Source organism: Hakea prostrata, chromosome 6 (genome assembly GCF_041222555.1).
Source record: "Hakea prostrata isolate BN-2017 chromosome 6, UWA_Hpros_2, whole genome shotgun sequence".
Classification (NCBI taxonomy): Eukaryota; Viridiplantae; Streptophyta; class Magnoliopsida; order Proteales; family Proteaceae; genus Hakea; species Hakea prostrata.
The window spans coordinates 30,063,660-30,085,054 of record NC_142605.1 but is presented as its reverse complement, the minus strand read 5'-3'; the positions used below and the strand labels follow the sequence as shown (position 1 = coordinate 30,085,054).

General features: G+C 35.0%; 1 non-coding gene across 1 annotated transcript; it reads left to right on the top strand.

The window, feature by feature from the left end:
• Positions 1-21,230: 21,230 nt before the first annotated feature.
• LOC149013248 (small nucleolar RNA U61) lies at positions 21,231-21,320 on the top strand. Its single transcript, XR_016174239.1, has one exon. It is a non-coding gene; the product is annotated as a small nucleolar RNA U61 (small nucleolar RNA).
• Positions 21,321-21,395: the final 75 nt, after the last annotated feature.

The following is a 21,395-nucleotide window of genomic DNA, read 5'->3' as shown; positions in this document are numbered from 1 at the left end:
AAATTCTTCAGGTATCCTTCTTCAGAAGGGTATATTCAGCTTCTCCGTCAATTCTAGTCCAACTAAGAGATTAAATTTTGACTATTGACCTCCTTCGTTTGAATTGAAAAAAAGGTTAATCCAATGTCCAAGGATTTTTTTGCATAAATAAACCTAGTTTGAGTTGGGACAGTTTTCTTAAGCAGCCTTACCTCTAACAACTTTTGCTAAGAGACTGTTTTGATGCGTTGACCTCAAGAGTACAAGTGAGCGCCGCGACCTTTAAATCAAAGTATACCCCTTATATTGAACCTAAATAGGATCTAGTCTCCAAATTGTGACTTTGAGGTAGGTCGAAATGGCACTAATAGGGTTTTAGGGTCAAGTGTTTGCCTTAACCCGTTTAAAACTGGCTCGGCCTGCCAACCTATAGGATATTTATGCTCGGCTTGTCAATCTATAGGATATTTATTGCAAATGTCCTACAATGATATAGCATTAGGGCAGGGTCATGGTTAGAGTTGAGTGTTTGACCTGATATGGTAGGGGCTCTAACCCAACTAAACCTGATTGCAACCCTATTTAGTAAGCATACTAATTCCATACTTATGGTAGGGGCTCTATGGTCTACCTACAAATTTTGTGGAGTCCTCAATTCACATGTCAAACTATTTATCTTCTTATTATTACCTAGAAAAAATCTCTCTCTCATTATGTCATGTGACTAAATGAAATTTAAAAATGTCATAGCTATGGGAAAATGCAAAATAGTGACGGGAGTGAACAAATTTATGAAACTTTTGCCAATACGTATGGATCTAGATAATCAATGTATTTTTTAAAATTTGACATAGTGATTAAAATTTGTACAAGTGTGGAAGGAACCAGTTTTTTTTAATAGGTGAATGGAAAACAATGGCGACGAATAGTCCTTATATTGTTGTTGATGGAAAAAGACATATTGTTGTTTTTATTGTACGCAATCTTTATGAAAATATCTTAGCATCCTTGAATATAGTAGATATAAGGTTTAAGCTAACGTAGGCTTTTAATCACCAGTATGTATTGGGAATTTCATATGCTGATAAAGCATGAAATTTCTATTTTACAAGGACTTAATTAATACCTTGTTTAGCATCAATATTCCATCATATGTGTGAACGATTAATTAGTAAAAAAGAACATTTATGCATGTGTTTCGTATATGTCATGTATCCAATTTGAGTGTCACAAAGATATACACGCACCATAGTAAATAATATATTTTTTTTGTGTGTCTGAGGTTTACCCAGGCCAACTTGTGCACACCTCGATTACATCCTCAGATGGAGTTTTGTAGTCTGCAAGGGTCGAACTCATAACATCTTCATTGAGAAGTATGGATCTTACTACTCTACCAACCCTGCATTGACTAGTAAATAAGAATTTGGTGAAAAGGGATTAGTTTAGTTGCAAAGTCCAATACCTTGAGTTCATTTTTATTTTTGCATCAGTATTAAGAATCCTTTTTTATATAAAATTTTAATTTACTTTTTTTTCTCTATTTTTTTTAAGGATTTCATTTAATTGGAAGAACAATCAGAGTACACTCGGTCTTTTTGAGCAACCTCTTGAGGAGATATGTTGTTTTTTTTCCGTGTTGCAATACATGAAAAGGAGAATCATCATGGCCCATCCTACTTGGCTTCCCATTAACCTCCCAAAATTCTCAAAAAGCCCTGTTAGCTTTGTGAGCAACCTCTTGAGGACATATGTTGTTTTCCTTAAAAAAATTTCATTCCTTGATAGCCATAGGTGCTAGCACAAGAAGAAGACTTGACAAAAGACTTCACGACTTTGATCTTTGGACTCAAAAGGAATTTCTCCCAACTTTTGAGAATACCATGTAAGGATGGATCCATGCAATTGTTCAATACAACTTCTAGGCTTAATTTTGCCAAAACAGAGCTAGACCTCCAGATAAACCACATGAGTCCACCGCATAGTTATCAAAATGAATAGACCTCCTAACTTTCTCAGCCCTCACAACTCAACACTTAGTCTCCGTCACAAATGCAACATCAGGGGAATCTGATTTCAGTAAATTATGGAATGCTCAATCTGTTCGCGGATTCCCCAGGCCACGACAGTTCCAAGGTTTCCCATGGGACTGGTACACCCCAGTCTCCAAGGGTTCCAGTGAAAAAATGTTCCCTTTGATCAATAGCTTCCTAGTGAATAGCAACTTCACATAGGCCGATCACAATAGCTTCAATGTCTTTCTTCCTTGGGTGTCCTCTCTTAGGGCTTAACCTGCAGACTTGGATGAGTCAACAATGTTGAGAGGCCGATTAGTTTTTTTTGTTCTAGGTTAATATTCATGGTAGAACAAGATTTATAATTTACTTGGAATATGCTTTTATAATATCACAGTGTAAATTATGTTCTTACCGTGTTTTTAAAATCATATAAGCACATGTTCATTAAAATCACTTCAAACGATATATTATAATTATAAGATTTCTTTTTATTATTTTCAATGAAAATAGATTTTATAATAGATATTAAATACATATTCAAAAAAAATCATCAATAAAAAAAAGGGTAAATATCACTTACCTCCCCTCTTCGCTGGACAAATAGCACTTACACCACATTTTAGTTGGATGATATCATTAACTCCCCTCTTACCTAACAAATATATCAAACACCTCCCCTTTGCTAACTTTTTCAGTTAAATTTAACTTTTATCGTTAATTTTTTTTTTTTAAAACTCCAAACTACCTTTGGCTAAAAATATTTTTTTATTTTAAGCCTTAAATTACTGTAATCAGCCTAACAGTTAAAATACTAAATTATCTTTAATTAAAATAATTGTTAAAAACCAATATACCATAGTTAAAACTCAAATTATCTTTAATTATTAAGCCCAACATATCCTTTTTTTTTTTAAATATTATCAAACAATTAAAAATTAAAAAAACCCAAAATAGTTGTACGTATTTAATTTTATCTACATACCCTCTTTTTTTTAATTGCATTTTTTAATTTTACTTGATTGTAGTACGTGTTTTTTTAATTGTTCGATAAGTTTTTTTTTTTTTAATTTAAAAAAAGGGTATGTTGGGCTTTTAATAATTAAAAATAATTTAGATTTTAACTATGGTGTTTTGATTTGTAATAATTATTTTAATTCAAGGTAATTTAATAGTTTAACTACTAATAGGTGATTATGGTAATTCAGGGTTTAAAATAAAAAAAAATCTTTAACAAGGATAGTTTGAGGTTTTAGAAAAATATTTAACGGTAAAAGTTAAATTTAACTGAGAAAATTAATAGAGGGGAGGTGTTTAATATTTTTACTAAGTAAGAGGGGAGGTAAGTGATATTTTTCAACTAAGAAGGGGTGTAAGTGCTATTTGTCCAACTAAGATGGGAGATAAGTGATATTTACCCAAAAAAAACATAAATAAAAAATTAAAACGTGATACCAAAAGATTCTAAAATACTTAATTGTATCACGTTTTTTAAAGCATTAAAACCTAAATCCTTACCATCGAAGGATTGCTTAATTAGTAATAAAGAGGTCAACGATTCAATACTCCCTTCTGGTATATGTAATAGTCCTCATCCCCTAATATAAAACTACCAACTCTAAATAAAAAATAGTTTCACCATATAACAATAATAAAACTCAAATTCCAAATCAATCCCATGGTGTGGTTCAGTTGATAAGAATCCAACACCTCTAAATAAGAGACGAGAGTTGGAATTTCGGACTAGGAACAACAATATACAAGATCCTCTGATCGAATAAAAAATTCACCAATATGCCTTACTAAAATACTTGACAAAGCTACCTCACCTACCAATTATATATCTCTTCTTGGAAGAAAAGAAGAGATGGAGATCAACCGAAATTGAAACTAAGTTTGTTACCAAACTAAAATTTGTTATCGAAGAATAAGAAATGTTTTATCAGTTCAGTTCCTGTTTATGACCCAAAAAAAGTTAGAACTAACTGATTTACATTGAACAATATCAGTCTCTGTGAAGTGTAAACTGTAAACTGTAAACTTTATAGAAAAGGAACCAAAGAATCCTTTTCTTTCAAGAAGAAGAGATGAAAAAAAAGCACCACAATCGTCATTGGTAGTAATGGCTTCTCCTCTCTACGAAAAAAGATAATGGCTTCTACTCCAAGGATCAATTTTATAATGGTTCTTCTCTTGAAGATCACAGGCATTCAAAATCTGCTCGAAATCTGATGCTGAGCAAGGAAGCTTCATGGGTCCCTTGACATCGTCCTCTAAATCAAAATCTAAATCTTTCTCTTCCCATAGCTTGTTGATCAAAGCTATGAATATTGAATTACAGAAATACTCAATTCGAATCATGTATTTCTTCCCTTCTTCATTGCCTCCTTCAAATTCTCCAACGCTTACAGGAATATACCCTTTTGGGACTGTAACTTGCGTTTCTTCTTTCTCCTCTGGTATTCTCTTGTAGGATACTTTTTTATTGTCGAGACAGAGCTTCTTCTTGAGACAACAAAACCCTCGTTGAAGAAACATGGCTGCTGCTTTGGTCGAGTGAGAGAGAGAGAGAGAGAGAAGGAAAGTGCAGAGAAAGCTAGAAGAAGAAGCTGGAAATAACTTGCAGAAGCTTGAACTGTTCTTTGAGTGTCTAGATAAAAGGGAGAGCCTGGTGGGCATAGACATATATAGGTGAGTGGAGATCTCCTATTCAGCTTCTCCTTCGTCAATTCAAGTCCCAGTGGGATATGATTTCTCAATTTTGACTGTTGACTTCCTCCGTTTGAATAGGAAAAAGGATAAAAATAAATAAATAAATAAATAAAAAAAGGACAAACCCAGTGTCGAAGGCTTTCACATAAACAAACATGTCCGTCTCTAGACATATTTCTTAAGCCGCCTTCCCTCAATAACTTTTCTTGAGAAGATATTTCGATGTTTTGACCCTAGGCTTTGTACTAAGCCTCTCCCTTATCGTGAACCCAAACAGGATCTAGTTTCAAAATTATGACTCTAATGAGCGTCCAGATCATCTCCCCCGATCTAACTGCTATTGACCACAAATTACAGGGAAGACCCACAAAATTAGGGTGATGATTTTTTTTAAATTAAATGTTTTATTATTTTTTACTTGTGGGTCCCACATTTTTTATAGTTGTAAAGCCATCAAGGGAGCACAAAACGCTCCCATCAGGGAAGATGGTTCTACCTTCAAATTTTGTGGAGTCCACTATTCACATGTCAAACTATTTATTTTATCTTTATTACCACAAATTTTTTTTTTATCTTATTATATTTTGTTATGTGACTAAATAAAATGTTAAAAATCCCGTAATATGGAGAAATGCAAAATAGTGGTTGGAGTTAATATATTCATAAAACGTGTGCCAATACGTATTAACGTATGGATGTAGATGATTACTGTAGCCTTTGAAATTTCACATGTGATTAGTAATTTAAAAACGAAAAAAAAGCTTATCATATATGAGATTCATTGCACACGGGTGAAAGGAATCAGTTTTTCTTTATTAGATGAATGAAAAAAAAGAAGATTGTTTGTTGTTGGAAAAAGACTTCTGTATGCAATTCTTACAAAATTTCTTAGCAGCCTTGAATATAATAAATACAGGGTTTAAGCTGATGTACGCTCTTGATCATCATTACGTATTTTAGACTTCATATGTCAATTCCATTTTAGTGTTATAGAATTTTACAAGGCTATGATTACAAAGATGGAAGAGAGAAGGAAGGATTATAACGTTTGGATCTCAAAAATGTCATGTATCGGATGTGAGGGCCACAATAGATGTACACGCACCATAGTAAATAAGAATTTGATGAAAAATGATTGGTTTAGTTAATAAAGCCCAATACCTCAAATCCATATCCTCTACCGGTCTACCCTCAACTTGTCAATGCCGCCATGCTCCTACATTCACATGGACCTAGGTTCCACATTGTCCGGCCTAACACAGGTAGAGCCTTTGGCTGTGAGTCCCACTACCTCATGTAAGGGTGAAAGCCCAAGAGCATGAGCAGGTTGGGTGCGTACGGTCTGGATCCCAATACCTTTTAGTAAGAGGTCAAGATTTGGACTCTCCTCAAGGAGGGGAAGGACATGAGATCTTAAGAGCTGGTATTGGTAGATGTTTTTTGGAAAAATTATTATATGATTATTTACTTTTAGGTTCATTTTACAAAAGTAATCACTTAATGTTTTCCTTAACAAAACTAGTTAAAACTGAATTTACATTTACAAAACTAACCAAAATAGTGAAATTTTCATCTCTTTGGACATTTTTACCCTTAAAATTGACCATACAAATATGATTGTGAAAACGTCAAAGGGTATGAAAAATTAGTAAATTTTCTTTTTGGACAAAATAGTAATTTTTCCTATTCAATGTGATTAGTTTTAGGGATAAAAAATATAAAAAATGATGAAAAATCATTATATTAATTATATAAATCATGCAATTGAGTTTAATGGCATCACATAAGGTTGCTAAGGTAATGGCAAATCCACAACCTTAGTGGAAAATATAAAATAGAGAAAATAGTAATATTCTCCCTCTCCCTTCACATATATTTACACTTCATTCTCATAACAATAATAATAGATTTAAAAGCAAAGAACAACATCATAAATAATAGTTTTACCGTCCTTTCGTGCAAAGTCACACACAAATATAGTAAGATAAATAGAAATTACATCAATTTATATTTAATAAAAAATAAAAAATAACAACAATTAATTAAATATAATGTGGTTAATTATTCCTCACCTTCCAACTGGATTCCTTCCTCCAAGGATAAAAAATTCCCTCCCACAAGAAGGTGACAAAAAGATATTTTATTATAATCATGCAAGAGGATTAACAAAAATAAAATAGAAGTTAATTTGGGTTTAGAAAAATATCTCAAAATTTTCCTATAAAATCGAAAGGAAAAATTAGGTTTTAACTCGCATTTTTAACCTAAATCGGTTAAAAGTTATAAATTCGCCATCAATTCGAAATTGAAACGAAACAAAACCTTGGAAAAGTCTAATTGACAGTAGAAAGGTCATAAGATTGTCCTCAATTTGATCCAATTCAATCTAGATTATAAAAATAAAAATAAAAAAACCCAATTTTGGTTCTCCCAAATCACTCGTGGGTGACTCAGAAAGTCAAAATGCAAAATCTTTCGCAAGGGGACTCAACATTACTCTTAAACTAGAAAGGGATAATAAAACAAGAAAACAAAGGTAATAATAACCCTAACATGCTCCCACAACCACAATTTCAAAAATAAAGATAAGAGAGTTGTTCGCATAATTGTGTTTAAAAGAAGGATTAAATAAATCTTACATTTCCTAAGGTTTTTGCGAAGATTTGAATCACAAAACACCTTCGGAAGGATGAAAACCACTATTCTTCTTGGTTTCTCCTCTTTCCGCAACCTCAACCTTGTTCTATCATAAAGAGATGCGGTTACCTGTGAGTTATAACTTAAAATAGGGCTTAAAAACCCATGAGAGTTATCAAATCATCACTAGGTTCATCCATGATCATTAGGTCATCTTGCTAACCTTTGGGCTCGACTCGAATGGTCCACAATTGTTGCAGACTTGAGGCCTGGATTCGCGGTCCTGAAATCACGGGCTAACGGGTTAGAAATCCGGGGGATTTCACATTTCTTCTTGTGCTTTATATAATGGAAAAGCTCATGTGCAATAAAAACATTGTCCAGTATCAGACGACTAAGTACAAAAGCTGACTGGTTGGGGAATATAATATCCTTGAGAAAACCCTTAAGCTGACTGGTTGGGGGATATAGTATCCTTAAGAAAACATTGTCCATTATCATGATCTATTCACCATTCTCAAGTTTCAGCTAAGAATCCTATTCTTTTGTCTTCGTTGAACTGTTGCCGCATGAAAAAATGTTGAATTGCGGTCCCCCTCTTTGAGTCAATCGATGCAAGATTTTTATCTCCTCCCTATTGAGATTCTCCTCCAAAGCCAGCTGCTTTTCATGCTCCAACACCACATTCTGTTCATGTGTTGGCTTGCTTTGCTATGCTAAAATGTATACCTTTAGATTGGCAATCTTCTGTTGAATATGCCCAAAAGATTCTTTGTTCCAAATCTTCAGCTCTTCCTTACACTTCACTTGTTTCTTCTCCAATACTTGATATGGAACATCATGCAGTTTCACTTTCCATGCTCCTACAACTACATTCTTACATTGAGGATGCCGCAACCAGGCTGCTTGGAAGCGAAAAGGCCTAGGCCTGTGCGATAAACCACCATCCAAGTCAACGATTGAGTTGTGATCTAAAACATAGGAGGGTTTAACAAATACAACAACATTTTCAGACCTCATTCTCCATGAAGGGTTGGCAAGAGCTTGATCTAACCAAATTGTAATATTGTTATCTCCCACCCTTCAGTTACTCCATGTATACATCGGCTCATTAGTTCCCAACTCCATCAATTTACACTTGTCAAGCATGTCTTGGAAAGACCTCATGTCCCTCTTCCCTTCTCGGTTGCCTCCCTTCTTTTCAAACCAATTAACATGTGAATTAAAATCAACTATACAACACCAATCATCAATTCGATTATGGCCCAGGTTGGTTAATTTATACCACATAAGTTGCCTATTTTTTCTTTATTTGGATCACCATAGACATAGGTAAACATCACTTTACCATCATCAAAAAAAATTACAACACAGTCCAGCAAATTACAATTAGCATACACAACTTCGATCTTCAAAGAATTTTGCCAAAACAGAGCTAGACCTCCAGATAAACCACATGAGTCCACCGCATAACAATTAACAAAATGAATAGATCTCCTAACTTTCTCAACCCTCACAGTACAACACTTAGTCTCCATCACAAATGCAACATCAGGGGAATCTGATTTCAGTAAGTTTCGGAATGCTCGAACTGCCCGTGGATTCCCCAGGCCGTGATAGTTTCAACTAAGGGTTTTCATGGTTTCCCGTGGGATTGGTACACCCCAGTCTCCACGGGTTCCAATGATAAAAATGTTCCCCTTGATCAATAGCTTCCTAGTGAATAGCAACTTCACAGAGGTCGATCACAGCAACTTCAATGTCTTTCTTCTTTGGGCGTCCTCTCTTAGGCTTACCAACAGACTTGCATGAGTTAGCAATGTTGAGAGGTTGATTAGTTTTTTTTATTCTGGGTTAGTATTTATGGTAGAAGAAGATTTATATAATTTACTTGGAATATGTTTTTTCTAATTTCACAGTGTAAGTTATGTTCTTACCGTGTTTTTTAAATCATGTAAGCACATGTTCGTTAAAAACCACTTCAAACGATATATTATAATTATAAGATTTGTTTTTGTTATTTTCAGTGAAAATAGATTTTATAATAGATATCAAATACATACCCAAAAAAAAATCGAAATGAAAATTTGATACCAAAAGATTCTATAATACTTAGTCTTATCTTTTTTAAAGCATTAAAACTTAAATCCTTGCCATCAAAGGGTTGCTTAGTTGGTAATACCTCGTAATGAAGAGTCAATGAAGAGGTCATCGATTCAACGCTCCCTTTGGTATATGTAATAGTCTCCATCCCCTAAAATAAAGCTACCAATTCCAAAAGAAAAATACTTTCACCATATAACAATAATAAAACCCAAATTCCAAATTCTATATCAACTCAAACTCAAATGTTAGACAACTAAGATAGGCCGAGTCAATGTTTGACTCAGTTTTATCTCCTTTCTATCGTAGAGTATTCAATTTTTATCACCAGTTTCTCATAAGGAAAAAGTAAAATTCACCATTATCAATCCCAAGGTGGCTCAGTTGATAAAAAAACCAACACCTTCGAGTAGGAGACAAGATTTGGAATTTCTTTGGGATCAGGAGCAAAGCTTGCCTTATATTATCTATGCAATACTCACTTCCCAATGTATAAAATCCTCAGCTGCAATCAAAAAATCACCAATATCCCTTACTTAATACTGAACTTCTCATAAGCTACCTCACCAATTGTATGTCTCTCCTTTTTTGGAAGGAAAGAAGAGATGGAGATCAATCGAAAATTGACACTAAGGTTTTTTAACAAACTAAAATTTTATCTTTGAATGCTGCAAATAGTTGTTTGAGCTAACTGATTTACATTAAACAATATCAGTCTGTGAAGTGTAAACTGTAAACTTTACAGAAAAAGAACCAAACAATTCTTTTCTTTCAAGAAGAAGAGAAGAAAAAAAAAAATAAAGAAGCACCAAAATAGCACCACAATTGTCATTGGTGGTAATGGCTTCTCCTCCCTACGAAAAAAGATAAATGGCTTCTCCTCCTGGGATCAATTTTATAATGGTTCTTCTCTTGAAGATCACAGGCATTCAGAATCTGCTCGAAATCTGATGGCGAGCAAGGAAGCTTCATGGGTCCCTTGACATCATCCTCTAAATCCAAATCTAAATCTTTCTCTTCCCATAGCTTGTTGATCAAAGCTATGAATATTGAATTACAGAAATACTCAATTCGAATCATGTATTTCTTCCCTTCCTCATTGCCTTCTTCAAATTCTCCAACGCTTACAGGAATATACCCTTTTCGGACTGTAACTCGTGTTTCTTCTTTCTCCTCTGGTATTCTCTTGTAGGGTACTCTTTTATTGCCGAGACAGAGCTTCTTCTTGATACAACGAAACCCTCGTTGAAGAAACATGGCTGCTGCTTTGGTCGAGTGAGAGAGAGAGAAGGAAAGTGCAGTGAAAGCTAGAAAAAGCAGTTGGAAATAACTTGCAGAAGCTTGAACTGTTCTTGGAGTGTTTAGATAAAAGCAGGGAGAGCCTGGTGGGCATAGACATATATAGGTGAGTGGAGATCTCCTATTCAGCTTCTCCTTTGTCAATTCTAGTCCTACTAGGAGATGATTTCTCAATTTCGACTGTTGACTTCCTCCGTTTAAATAGGAAAAAAGATAAAAATAAAAAATAAAAAATAAAAAAAATGCAAACCCTGGGTTAGAAGGCTTTTGCATAAACAAACATAGTCTGTATAGGGACAGTTTTCTTAAGTCGCCTTCCCTCAATGACTTTTGTTGAGAAGATATTTTGATTTTTGACCCTAGGCTTTATACCAAGCCTCTCCCTTATCGTAAACCCAAATAGGATCTAGTTTCAAAATTATGACTCTAATGAGAATCCAGATTATCTCCCCGGATCTGATGGTTATTGACCACAAATTATTGTAATGCCCACAAGATTAGGGTGATGGTTTTTTAAAACAAAATATTTTATTATTTTTTACTTGTGGGTCTCATATTTTTTTTTTTTTTGGTACTGGTGCTTTTTAATTCTGGAATTGAAATGCCATCCGCAAGGGTCAAACCCAATACCTCTCCATGAGAAGTACGGATCTTTACCACTCAACCAACCCTACACTGGCCACATAGTTTATGGTTGTAAAGCCATTGGGGGAGTACAGAATGCTCCTGTCAGAGGAGATGATTCACACTCAATGGGTCAAAATGATCAATGGGTTACTAAAGCGCTTAAAGGCCCAACTTCCCTAGGGGAGGTTTTAGGTTCGCACCCGTTCGGTGGCATTAATTATATATATAAAATCTCCCTTGAGGATGTAATCGTGGTACGCGTAAGCTGGCTCGGATGAACCTCATCCCAAAAAAAATAAAAAAAATGATCATACCTAAAAAAGAAAAAAAGAAAAGAAAAAGAACGGTAGGTCAAAATGGCATTAATAGGGTTTTGGGTCAAGATTAATTGTTAGCCTTGGCTTAGTCTAACTAGACTGGGCTCCGCCTTACCAACCTATAGGATGTTTGTGGCAAATGTACTACAACAATATAGAATTATGGCAGAATTATGGCTAGAATCGAGTGTTTGATTTGATATGATTCTACTAAGTCTCATAAGGTCAGGACTCATAAACCCTAACCTAACTAAACCTAATCGCAACCCTATTTAGTAGGCATATTAATTTTATACTTATGGTAGGTGCTCTATAGTCCACCTTCAAATTTTGTGGAGTCCACTATTCTCACATGTCAAACTATTTATTTTATCTTTATTACCAAAAAAAAAAAAATTCTTATTATAATTTGTGATGTGACTAAATAAAATGTTAAAAATCCCGTCATATAGTGGTTGGAGTCAATATATTCATAAAACGTGTGCCAAACTGCCAATACGTATTAACGTATGGATTTAGATGATTAATGTAGCCTTTGAAATTTCACATGTGATTAGTAATTAAAAAAAAAAAAAAACTTATCATATATGAGATTCATTGCACACGGGTGAAAGGAATCAGTTTTTTTTTTATTAGATGAATAAAAAAAATGAAGATGGAGTAGCCCTTATATTGTTTGTTGTTGGAAAAAGACTTATGTATGCAATTCTTACAAAATTTCTTAGCAGCCTTGAATATAATAAATACAGGGTTTAAGCTGACGTACGCTCTTGATCATCATTACGTATTTTAGACTTCATATGTCAATTCTATTTTAGTGTTATAGAATTTTCCAAGACTATGATTACAAAGATGGAAGAGAGAAGGAAGGATTATAATGTTTGGATCTCAAAAATGTCATGTATCTGATGTGAGGGCCACAATAGATGTACACACACCATAGTAAATAAGAATTTGATGAAAAACGATTGGTTTAGTTAATAAAGCCCAATACCTCAAATCCATATCTTCTACCGGTCTACCCTCAACTTGTCAATGCTGCCATGCTCCTACATTCACATGGACCTAGGTTCCACATTGTCCGGCCTAACACAGGTAGAGCCTTTGGCTGTGGGTCCCACTACCTCATGTAAGGGTGAAAGTCCGAGAGCACGAGCAGGTTGGGTGCATACGGTCTAGATCCCAATACCTCTTTGTAAGAGGTCAAGATTTGGACTCTCCTCAAGGAGGGGAAGGACATGAGATCTTAAGGGCTGGCATTGATAGATGTTTTTGGGGAAAATTATGTAATTATTTACTTTTAGGTTCCTTTTACAAAAGTAACCACTTAATGTTTCACTTAACAAAACTAATTAAAATTGAGTTTGCATATACAAAACTAATTAAAATAGTAAAATTTTCATCTCTTTGGACATTTTTACCCCCAATATTGACCATACAAATATGATAGTGAAAACGTCAATGGGTATAAAAAATTAGTAAATTTTCTTTTTGGACAAAATAGTAATTTTTCCTATTCAATGTGATTAGTTTTAGGGATAAAAAATATAAAATATGATGAAAAATCATTATATTAATTATATAAATCTATAAATCATGCAATTGGGTTTAATGGTACCACATAAGGTTACTAGGGTAATGGCGAATCTACAACCTTAGTGGAAAATATAGGCAGAGAAAATAATAATATTCCCCCTCTCCTTTCACATACATTTAAATTTCATTCTCATAATAATAATAATAGATTTAGAAGCAAAGAGTAACATCATAAATAATAGTTTTTACCATCCTTTCGTGCAAAGTCACACACAAATATAGTAAGATAAACAGAAATTACACCAATTTATATTTAACAAAAAATAGAAAATAACAACAATTAATTAAATATAATGTGGTTAATTATTCATCACCTTTCAACTGGATTCTTTCCTCCAAGGATAAAAAATTCCCCTCACAAGAAGGTGACAAAAAGATAATTTATCCTAATCATGCAAGAGGATTAACAAAAATAAAATAGAAGTTAATTTGGGTTTAGAGAAATATCTCAAAATTTTCCCATAAAACCCAAACGGAAAACTAGGTTTTAACTCGCATTTTTAATCTAAATTGGCTAAAAGTTATAAATTCGCCATCAATTCGAAGTCGAAACTAAAAAAAAAACCTTAGAAAAGTCTTATTGACAATAGAAATGTCATAAGATTGTCTTCAATTTGATCCAATTCAATTTAGATTTAATAAAAAATAAATTAAAAAAAAAAACCCCCAATTTTGGCTCTCCTAAATCACCCGTGGGTGACTCGGAGAGTCAAAATGCAAAATCTTTCGCAAGGGGACTCAACATTACTCTTAAACTAGAAAGGGATAATAAAACAAGAAAACAAAGGTAACAATAACCCTAACATGCTCCCACAACCACAATTCCAAGAATAAAGAGAAGAGAGTTGTCCGCATAATTGTGTTTAAGAGAATGATTAAATAAATCTTACATTTCCTAAGGTTTTCACGAAGATTCGAATCACAAAACACATTCGGAAGGATGAAAACCGCTTTTTTCTTGGTTTCTCCTCTTTCCGCAGCGTCAACCTCGTTCTAGCATAAAGAGATGCGGTTAGGTGTGAGTTATAACGTAAAATAGGGTTCAAAAACCCGGAATTCTATTTTTGCCCCTAAATAGAAAATCGGGTGGGGGGGTTGGTTCACCCAATCGGCCCAACCGACTGGTCCATGGTTGGACCCTCAAACGGAATCCGATTCTAGTGATTTTTCGCTTGTTGGAAAGGTCTTTCGATGATTTTCGATTTGATACCTTATTCGCGTCAATCGAATTCTCCATTACCATCGTGATTAATCTTCTTTCTTCTTTTAAACTCCATGAGAGTTATCAAATCATCACTAGGTTTATCCATGATCATTAGGTCATCTTGGTAACCTTCGGGCTCGAATCAAATGGTCCACAGTTGTTGAGGACTCGAGGCCCGGATTCGCGGTCCTGAAATCACGGGCTAATGGGTTAGAAATCCGAGGTATTTCACATTTCTTCTTGTGCTTTATATAATGGAAAAACTCATGTGCAATAAAAATATTGTCTAGTATCAGACGACTAGGAACAGAAGCTAACTGGTTGGGGAATATAATATCCTTGAGAAAACCCTTAAGCTGACTGGTTGGGGGATATAGTATCCTTAGAAAACATTGTCCAGTATCATGATCTATTCACCATTCTCAAGTTTCAGCTTAAGAATCCTATTCTTTTGTCTTCTTTGAACTGTTGCCGTATGAAAAAAATGCTGAATTGCGGTCCCCCTCTTTGAGCCAATCGATGCAAGATTTTTATCTCCTCCCTATTGAGATCCTCCTCCAAAGCCAGCTGCTTTTCATGCTCCAACACCACATTATGTTCATTTATTGGCTTGCTTTGCTGTGCTAAAATGTATACCTTTAGATTGGCAATCTTCTGTTGAATATGCCGAAAGGATTCTTTGTTCCAAATCTTCAGCTCTTCCTTACACTTCACATGTTTCTTCTCCAATACTTGATATGGATCACCATGCTGTTTCACTTTCCATGCTCCTACAACTACATTCTTACATTGAGGATGCCGCAACCAGGCTGCTTCGAAGCGAAAAGGCCTAGGCCCGTGCGATAAGCCACCATCCAAGTCAAGGATTGAGTTGTGATCTAAAACATAGGAGGGTTTAACAAATACAACAACATTTTCAGACCTCATTCTCCATGAAGGGTTGGCTAGAGCTCGATCTAACCAAACCGTAATATTGGTATCTCCCACCCTTCAGATACTCCATGTATACATCGGCTCATTAGCTCCCAAGTCCATCAATTTACACCTGTCAAGCATGTATTGGAAATACCTCATGTCCCTCGTCCCTTCTCGGTTGCCTACCTTCTTTTCAAACCAATTAACATGTGAATTAAAATCAACTATACAACACCAATCATCAATTCGATTATGACCCAAGTTGGTTAATTTATACCATACAGCTTGCCTATTTTTTCTTTATTTGGATCACCATAGACATAGGTAAACATCACTTTACTATCATCAGAAAAAAATTACAACACAATCCAACAAATTACAATTAGCATACACAACTTCAATCTTCAAAGAATTTTGCCAAAACAGAGCTAGACCTCCAGATAAACCACATGAGTCCACCGCATAACAATTATCAAAATGAATAGACCTCCTAACTTTCTCAGTCCTCACAGTACAACACTTAGTCTCCATCACAAATGCAACATCAGGGGAATCTGATTTCAGTAAGTTTCGGAATGCTCGAAATGTCCGTGGATTCCCTAGGCCATGACAGTTCCAACTAAGGGTTTTCATGGTTTTCCGTGGGATTGGTACACCCCAGTCTCCACGGGTTCCAATGATAAAAAAATGTTCCCCTTGATCAATAGCTTCCTAGTGAATAGCAACTTCACAGAGGTCGATCATAGCAGCTTCAATGTCTTTTTTCTTTGGGCGTCCTCTCTTAGGCTTACCAGCAGACTTGGATGAGTTAGTAATGTTGAGAGGTTGATTAGTTTTTTTTTATTCTGGGTTAGTATTTATGGTAGAAGAAGATTTATATAATTTACTTGGAATATGTTTTTTTAATTTCACAGCGTAAATTATGTTCTTACAGTGTTTTTTTAAATCATGTTAGCACTAGTTCGTTAAAAACCACTTCAAACGATATATTATAATTATAAGATTTGTTTTTGTTATTTTCAGTGAAAATAGATTTTATAATAGATATCCAATACATACCCAAAAAAAAAAAAAAAAAAAAAAAAAAATTGATACCAAAAGATTCTATAATACTTAGTCTTATCACGTTTTTTTTTGTAAGAAATTTCCATTAACCGAAAGAAAGAAATAACAAACCCGCGAAACAGCCTAGGCAACTGGAGAGCATAACTACTGAAGCCAAGGAATGGAAATAGGCCAAACGGTCGTACACGGGATCAACAGGGCCCTCCTTGCAAGAGCATCTGCAACTGCGTTTATCGCTCTTGGAATAAAACAAAAGGAGCACGAGAAGAGAGATGAGCTTAACTCCCTAATATCTTCCACCAGAGGAGCTAAGCATAGGGGATGGGAGCTAGAATCACTGTTTATGTATTGGACCAGTATTTTACAATCATACTCTACCAGAAAGATGATTACGGTTTTCGAAAGTGCAAACATCAATCCAGCTCTCATAGCGAGAGCTTCCCCTTCCACCACTGAGTTGCATAGCACCGGTTTAGAGACTGCCTGTAAAATTTCTCCTTTATGATTTCGCAGAACATAGCCGACACCACATTTGCCACTTCTTTTACACCAAGACACGTCTGAATTCAACTTTAATTTACCTTGAGGCGGAGGTTCCCATTGCTGTTGATTCTCATCAGGTTGAGTATTATTTATCACTTCCCCACTTCCTGTAGTCTTGATTGTATCAAATTTAGCATGTTTTTTTTTGGCTGCCTCAATAATTTCTTTTGGGGTAGTTTGTTTTCTCCCAAAAATCCTGTTATTTATTGCAATCCAAAGGTGCCAAACAATAAAGGAACATAGGTTGAGAATTGATTTGCTTACCTCATTTCCGATCATTTTTATAGCGGACCAACTTTTAATCCATTCTGTTAGTAATGGGGCTTATCACGTTTTTTAAAGCATTAAAACTTAAATCTTTGCCATCAAAGGGTTGCTCAGTTGGTAATACCTCGTAATGAAGAGTCAATGAAGAGGTCATCGATTGAACGCTCCCTTTGGTATATGTAATAGTCTCCATCCCCTAAGATAAAGCTACCATGTTCCAAAAGAAAAATACTTTCACCATATAGCAATAATAAAACCCAAATTCCAAATCCTATATCAACTCAAACTCAAATGTTAGGCAACTAAGATAGGCCGAGTCAATGTTTGACTCAATTTTATCTCCTTTCTATGGTAGAGTACTCAATTTTTATCGCCTGATTCTCAACAGGAAAAAGAAAAATTCACCATTATCAATCCCAAGGGGCGGCTCAGTTAATAAAAAAACTAATACCTTCAAGTAATAGGCAAGATTTGGAATTTCTTTGGGATCAGGAGAAAAACTTGCCTTATATTATACATGCAATACTCACATCCCAATATATAAAATCCTCTTCTCCAATAAAAAAATCACGAATGTCCCTTACTTAAATACTGGACTTCTCATAAACTACCTCACCAATTGTATGTCTCTCTCTTTTTGGAAGGAAAGAAGAAATGGAGATCAATCGAAAATTGAAACTAAGGTTTTTTAACAAACAAAAATTTATCTTTGAATGCTGCAAATAGTTGTTTGAGCTAACTGATTTACATTAAACAATATCAGTCTGTGAAGTGTAAACTGTAAACTTTACAGAAAAAGAACCAAAGAATCCTTTTCTTTCAAGAAGAAGAGAAGGAAAAAAAATAAAGAAGCACCACAATCGTCATTGGTGGTAATGGCTTCTCCCCTCTACGAAAAAAGATAATGGCTTCTCCTCCAAGGATCAATTTTATAATGGTTCTTCTCTTGGAGATCACAGGCATCCAGAATCTGCTCGAAATCTGATGGCGAACAAGGAAGCTTCATGGGTCCCTTGACATCGTCCTCTAAATCCAAATCTAAATCTTTGTCTTCCCATAGCTTGTTGATCAAAGCTATGAATGTTGAATTACAGAAATACTCAATTCGAATCATGTATTTCTTCCCTTCCTCATTGCCTTCTTCAAATTCTCCAACGCTTACAGGAATATACCCTTTTCGGACTGTAACTCGTGTTTCTTCTTTCTCCTCTGGTATTCTCTTGTAGGGTACCCTTTTATTGCCGAGACAGAGCTTCTTCTTGAGACAACGAAGCCCTCGTTGAAGAAACATGGCTGCTGCTTTGGTCGAGTGAGAGATAGAAGGAAAGTGCAGACAAAGCTAGAAAAAGCAGTTGGAAATAACTTGCAGAAGCTTGAACTGTTCTCGGAGTGTTTAGATAAAAGCAGGGAGAGCCTGGTGGGCACAGACATATATAGGTGAGTGGAGATCTCCTATTCAGCTTCTCCTTTGTCAATTCTAGTCCTACTAGGAGATGATTTCTCAATTTTGACTGTTGACTTCCTCCGTCTAAATAGGAAAAAAGATAAAAATAAAAAATAAAAAATAAAAAAGTGCAAACCGAGGGTTAATTTTTATTTATTTATTTTTGTTTTTTGGAAAAAAAAAAAAAAAAACAAACGTAGTCTGTATCGGGACAGTTTTCTTAAGTCGCCTTCCCTCAACAACTTATGCTGAGAAAATGTTTTGATGTTCTGACCTTATGCTATAAGTGAGACCGCAGCCGGTCCCCTACCCTGAACCCTGAACCCAAATAAGATCCAGTCCCAAAATTATGTCTTCAACCATAGGTCAAAGGTCATGCCAAAAAAAAAAAAAAAAAAAAAAAAAAAAGAAGGATAGGTCAAAATGGCACTAATGGGGTGTTGTGTCAAGATTAAGTCTAGACTGAGCTCGACCTTTTTTGTTAGATTTAAGGTTCATCCGGGCCAGCTTGTGGGGTTATGTTCCACTTTCAATAATTAAATATAATTTGGATACTATGGTGTGTTAGTTTTTAACAATTATTTTAATTGAGGTAATTTAGTATTTAATTGCTAGGGTAATTACGGTAATTGAAAGTTAAAATAAAAAACATATTTTTTTAGCCAAGGGTAGTTTGGGGTATTAGAAAAATATTTGACAGTAAAAGATAAATTTAACCGAAAAAGTTAACAGGAGGGAGGTGTTTGATATATTTACTAGGTAAGAAGGGAGGTAAGTGATATTATCCAACTAAGTAGGGGTGTAAGTGCTATTTGTCCAGCTAAGAGGGGAGGTAAGTAATATTTACCCTGTAATTAATATAGAAAGTGGCTTCACCATTGGCCACGAGAATATTCGAACTTTGACCTATTATGTGGAAGTGTTGGTCTTTTACCAACTAAATCACCCCTTCGAGTTACTGGGCTTAGCCTTGCAAACCTATAGATATTTGTGGCAATTGTCATATAACGATATAGAATTAAGGTAGAGTTATGGTTGGAGTGAGTGGTTGATTTGATTTGATTCTACTAAGTCTCATAAGGTCAGGACTCATAAACCCTAACCTAACTAAACCTAATCGCAACCCTATTTAGTAGGCATATTAATTTTATACTTATGGTAAGGGCTCTACACTCTACCTTCAAATTTTACGGACTCCACTATTCACGTGTCAACAATATTTTGTCACGTGACTAAATAAATTATTAAAAAATTCCGTAACTGTGAACACATTAGAATAGTGGTTGGAGTGAATATATTTATAAAACCTTTGTCAATACGTATGAATTTAGATGATTAATGTAGACTTTAAAAAAATAAAAGCATATCATATATGAGATTCATTGCACAAGGGTGTAAGGAACCAGTTTTTTCTCATAGATTAATGGAAAAAAAATGAACACAAGCAGCCCTTATATTGTTTTGTTGGAAAAAGACTTATTGTTGTATGCAATTTCAATGACAATTTCTTACCATTTTTGAATATAATAAATACAAGGTTTAAGGCTTTAAGCTGGCGTAAGCTCTTAATCACACAATACGTATTGTGGACTTCATATGTCAATATACGATAAAAATTCTATTTTACATGGACTTAATACCTCATTGTAGCATCAAGATTCCATCATACGTATGTGTGTACGATCAATTAGTCAAAAAGACTCTTTAAGCATGTGTTTCTCCTCGATGGCTCTCAGACTATGAGACAAAACAGAGGAAATTATAACACTTGGATCTCAAAAAGGCCATGTATCCGATCTCAGGGCCACAAAAGATGTGCACGCATGATAGTAAACAAGAATTTGGTGAAAATGAATTGGTTCAGCTGATAAAGCCCAATATCTTAAGTCTATATTCACAATCCCTAACTTACCCATGCTCTTATACTCCCATACTCACATGAGTATGTCTCACATTGTCCAACCTAACACGGACATATCCTTTTGACTATGGGTCCCACTACCTTATGTGAGTGCAGGAGTATGAGAGCACGAACAAGTTAGGTGCGTATGATCCGGATCTCAATTCGTCTTTGTAAAAGGTCAAGATTTGGCTCTCCTTAGGGTTGGGAAGGACATGAGATCTTAAGGGCTGGTATTGGTAGATGCTTTTTCGACGCCTTTGAACTCATGATAGTAATTTATTCAGGAATTTGGACGGTCAGTATTTAAGATAAATATAAAGTGAACGGTTGATTTTCACTCCCGCGTGTATAGCGAAAAATCGATAAGAAGAGTGAGAGAATGGGAAGTGGGAACCCTAGACGGCTAGACGATAGATCAGAGACGTGCCGATTTAGGGAATTAGGGTTAAGGGTTTCTCTCTCCATCTATAAATATTGTCGACGTGCGATACCAATTCTCCACTTCAATGCTTGCAGGCCTCTGCGATATTTAGATGATTTCGATGTGTGATTTTGCTCTTTGATTTCCGATTCTTTTTGGTTTTCTCGTTTAGTATGCGTGTATATGCTGTGATGAACATCTTTGTGCCAAAGATCAGGCTTTTCGGAGTTGAATCGGTGACGGCAACACAACCCTCTAAGAAGTTCTGAGCTTTTCTTTAGTCTATTTTGTTTTCCTCTTTATTAGGGTTTTGCTTTTCGCTGAGAAGCATTTCGGTTTTATGCGTAG